This window comes from Pollicipes pollicipes, unplaced genomic scaffold (genome assembly GCF_011947565.3).
Source record: "Pollicipes pollicipes isolate AB1234 unplaced genomic scaffold, Ppol_2.1 Scaffold_6052;HRSCAF=7182_pilon_pilon_pilon, whole genome shotgun sequence".
Lineage (NCBI taxonomy): Eukaryota > Metazoa > Arthropoda > Thecostraca > Pollicipedomorpha > Pollicipedidae > Pollicipes > Pollicipes pollicipes.
The window spans coordinates 22,971,052-22,976,347 of NW_023596805.1; positions in this window are offsets into that span (position 1 = coordinate 22,971,052).

Genomic DNA, 5,296 nt, shown 5'->3' on the forward strand with positions numbered 1-5,296 from the left:
GAGCGCGTCCTCAATCAAAGCAGGAAAACACGGATGCCTGACCAAGTGTCACTCGGCATTTGTTTTCGGCTGAGATGGTATGGATAAGAGGCCGTCCACTCACTAGGGTTGGGATCACTTTAACCCAAGACTTTTCCAGAATAACATCAGAACAGTGCAGTGGAGCGACTGCAAACTTTTTTGGCTGTTTGCAATAGAACTGCTGGTCCTTTGGTGTAAGTGTTGGATGCACCTTTGTATTCCACGGACTTGAGGTCAGGTGTGAAGGTCATATCAATGCCAAATCTGAATAGCTTTTTTCGCTTGAAACCTTTTTAATGGGACAGATTTTGACGCTCGTTTGGAATTTCCTTGATCATGATGGACGTCGGTGGATTTTGTGTTTGTCCTCATGAAGGCCAGTGGAGGTCACTAATCTAAAATGACTTTCATCAAACTTTTGCTTTCGATTTTGGGTTGTCATTATTATCTTCTTATGGTCAGGTAAGATCGCTGACCTGACATAACTCCGAGTGGTGTTTTGTGTAGAAAAGGTGTAATAGCTGAATCGAGTTACATGAAGTAGCTGGGGTTTTTTGGGACTTTGGACACTGATCTCAAGTTTGGCCTCCTTTGACCATATTTTAACCAAAGACCATAACCTAGAGGCCTCTAGAATTGACAAGGGAGAGCAACCTGTCCTGTGACTTTTATTTTTTTATTTTTCCTACTTTTGGTGTATCAAGGAATAGAATATACATTTCCCCACACGAGCGCACTGCATTCAACCGACCACCTGGGCGCGTAATATATAACGTCAGGCATGGGAGAGGGGAGTGAAGCGTGGTTTTGATGGAATGCAACACAAGCGTAGGTGCAGGGGTTGGATAGCATAACCTTAAACTCGGGTGTGGTTGCAAATCATGTTTGAGTTCCTTTCGATGCCACACGGCATCGAAAAATAACATCTTTATTTTTATTGATCCGGTAAAAATTAAAATTTTTACACCGATGTCGTGAGCTTCCCATCACATCAGTCTGTGTTTGTTTTGCACCTCCAATCCAGTAAGGGACTAAACGGGCCCATGGAAAAATGGAATTGTGAAATAAACGCCCCCGTCCAACCTTTGTGCGGTGCGAATTAATTTTGAAAGGCTTTCGAGAGCTTTCTTTATGGACGCATTGTCGCTCCCGCGCGCCCGTCGCCTGGTCCTGGATGCGACGGCCATCGAAGGTCGGCCCGGCGAAGACTGCATCGTCGGACGGCGTTCAGTCCAGCGAAGACTGCTTCGTCGGACGGCGCTCAGTCCGGCGAAGACCGCATCGTCGGACGGCGTTCAGTCCAGCGAAGACTGCATCGTCGGACGAAGACTGCATCGTCGGACGGCGGCGTTTTGTTCGGTCCTCCCGTCTCAACCCGGGACCCAAGAGCTGCCATTCTGACGACATGGGGCAGGGGCTTCCTGACTGATACGGAGGTCCTCAGAGGAATGAGGTATATATCGGTCACTGGTCCATGATGCGTGCGCGCTCTGGCTGGGCCGGTTTGCCCCGGATCAACGCAGGAATGGACCGTGCAGATGGATTCCTTACCAGCATAATGAGTCCAACAAATGTCACATGGACCCGAGTTCGAATTAACAGTTCTCTGGCTGCTAGGGGACGGATGGCCCTCATTCGGCTCCGGGCATCCCACTAAACGCATGCCCCTTCGATTGCCTCATTGTGAACATTTCTGTTTTTATTTTTGATACTGCCTTTCACTATGAGAGGGCCTTGACCAGCCCACCAGGCTCTGTGACATTCGGAGTCCCGTTCCTGCCCGTGTTCAACAAATGTGCTCGTGACCGACTCGGGACCCTTGTTGACACAGGTTTTCCTGTTAGCCATTTTAAGCTTTGCCCGACACGGGGCACGGAACATCCTGTTAGCCCTGCCCGACACAGGGAGCCAGGGGTGAAAAAGCTTCTGATTTACCGGATATGACCGGTGACGAAACTGACACTTTTGTAACCCATTGGTGACAAAATCACAACAATGAAAGCAAATTTCAACAGACAAGACCATATTACAACAGATGATCCCAACTCGAAGAGACACGAGGCTTACTATTGGTTTGTACACGCTAACGCTTGCAACGTGGGTACATGTGGAAACGTTGACGTTTCGCTGTATGAGCAAGTTGAGCCATGAAACGTTCCCAAACATAATAACTTCAATCAAGGTAGCTTTCAGCAGGTGCCAGAAACGTACTACAAAATATACTCTATCAGTGCTGACGTCACAGATCAGTGATAACACAGTGCTTTTCCAATGACCCTCAAATCAGTGTTTTTCATATATTTTTCAGCCAAGATTCACTTCACATACTAAACAGTGTAAAATACCAAATAACTAGGCTTGTTACTAGTCTATTACATCACATCGCTGTACCTCAGTAACCAAAAATGAAAATAGAAAACAACGGCCAGATTTAAAATCAGCATGTTAAGCCGAGTCGTGTGATGTGCAATACGACCATATTCGGTGAGATTCTCTCCGGCGGTGTTTAGGTAAGAACCTGCTTTCTGCGGTCTAGTCTACAAGGAAATAGATGTTCCACATGACCAGCGCAAATGCATCTGAGAATTATTCGCCTGCATTGGTCGACCTTGTCCCAAGTGTGGGCATAGGTTTGGCTTGCCTGAAAAATTGGCTTTACTCTCGTTGTACTGAGTTTCTGGGACTTTTTGGAGGCATACCATGACACCAGTGACTTAAGCGGACAAAGCAGATCATTTTACATATGCGACTGCCTGATTTGGTTATTATCGACTGATTGCATGTGAGTTTTGTGAACCTAGTTATAGAAGTCCAAATTGTGTATTCCCCGCGCGTTTGAGCGTATAGACGTGCTCAGTTCATACGGAGAGTCAACATTCACATTTTGAGCGTTCCTGAAGCGGCCGTTGGTGTGGACCCTCCGTGTGCTGAGCGTGGGTTGAACGTGGGCTGTCTTGACACACATCAATGATTATATTTTTCTGGATTGCTATTCACCTCATGGGTAATGAAATGATAGGATTTGAATGACATTATTGTGGTGTCACAAAAACTTGGTTCATCTTGAAATAGTTTCCCTTTAGTTGTCTGCACATCTTCGCGGGCGTAAAGCTCAGAAACCAGAATAGTTTTGGTGTTCAGAAAAGCAGGACTGTAAACTGTACCAATTAATCTTCAAGTTGGCTATTTTAGTTCAAAACCCAACACAAATGTGGAACACTCCCTTTAACGATTGGTGTGCTAGGTGGAAGGCACCTAATGCATCACTACTAGTATCGTGTTGGTTTTGTACCAAACTGTGTCCTGTAGGTATCCTGAAATTTGTGTGATGTTGACTACTCTATATGTTAAGTTAGTCTGCAAAATTTTGGCAAGTTTTTTATGGCAGCTCCTCGAATGGTATGAAGAACAACTGATCGGTAAATGTAGCTGCTTGTTAAGTTTATCGTGACCCAGATAGTTCTTAACGCATGACTTTCTCAACAGTGACAAGCGTATTTGGCGCATGATCGTGACTGTAGTGATTATGCAATACGATTAGTGACAGTGGTAATCAAAGATTTAGTCAGATGCTCTTCCATGACTTTTAAGTAGATACCCAATTCCAAGCTTTTGACAAAAAGGCAGTTCACAATTTGGTTGAAATGTGGAGTCATTTCTTAGCCGCAATACAGTTTGATGGACCAAAACATTTTTTAAATATCTATTTTTTATTTTAACATCTAGGAGGCCAATTCATGTGGCCGAAATCCGGAAATAAAGCAGGTTTTGAGAGTAGGTTAGGTCAGCTTTTTCGACTGAGCCCTCCAACCGATTTGAGAAGGTGACACCGTTGCGCCAGCTATGTACTATTTGCTTTTTTCGTTAAGCCCGCCTGCAGGTCAGACAATGAGAAAGATATGGATGAGATCTACACTCGCTACGCGAACGCACGGGACGGCTTTCCATCTGCGTTCCTGCTTTCCATCTGCTTTCCATCTGCTTTCCATCTGCGAGCCGGTGCGGTCCAGGATTCGGGCGGGGCCCGCACCGAAAGAACCATTTTTGACCCATTTTTAAACCCGTTTTTAAGCCCGTTTTAAGGCTCAATCGACTAACATGTGGAACTCAGGGAAATATGACCCGCGGGAACGGGTGAGCGGCCGTTGGAAACCGTGGCCACTCTTCGGCAATGAGAACTCGTAGCGACAAAAAATTGGCACCGTTCGAAAGGTAATTGAACAAGGAATCTGCGTTTGACGTTGCGCGATTACACATGCCGCATGTCGCGTGCACAGAAAACGTGAAAACGGATTTTCCCGTTTTCGAGGGACTTTTTCACCTTTCATGCCATAACTAGAGCCGAGCCACAACCGAGCCAGAGGTAATGGAGGCTTAAGTTCGACTTCATAGCGTCCACCAACCCACCGCCAGTAATTCCTGTCGCCGACACGAGATTGTGTGGCGCACGGTTGCACCAGTACTCATTGTGCGAGTCGGAAATGCGCGCGCTTGGAAAAAAGGTGCAGAACAGAACACGCCGTCGTTGAAACTGCAACCAGACCCGGCGAAATTTACGTCACCGCTTGCACCGATTGAATTCCTGCATTTACATCCCATTTACTCGTCATTCCGTGCATTATCCTATTCATCCACGCACTTTTCCCAAGACTTCTTCTTATTTTCCCAAGACTTCGCTTTTTCGCGGCGTCGAATTGCCGCCGCTCAACGGCCCAGTCGCTACCGCCGAGTTTTTTAACTGAAGGGACAGAATACGCACACGCTGTGTGTGAGCCGGCGGTCAGCGATAGTTGAGGGAAATGTCCACATTTTAAGGCACTGAAGCAGGCATCAGATACGGTGAGATAAGTTCACTTACAGCAGCTAATATATTTTTTAATGGAAAAGACTCCCGGGTGCCGATTTGTATTCTTTTGTGAGGGCCTTTGCCCTCTAAATGCTGAGTTGCCCCCCCCCCCCCGCCGGTGTTGGCTTGGTCACCTCAATGTTTTTGGTTGGAACACCACGAACACGTGGGTAAAAGACAATCATAACACAAAGACTATCTTATTTCACATTTCTGTGTAGTGGCGCCACGTAACACTCTCATAACAAAAAGTCAGTGGATGCTCTCACCACAAGGTACAAATCGTAACAGCTGAGCGGCTAAGCGATGGAATAAACTCCACATACCTAGTGCCATAAGACACGCAATGTTTTGTGAGTTTAAAGTAAAAAGCTTTGGACTATTGGGATGCCCTGAGCCCTTCATGACTTACCGCGTCCCCAACCCCCA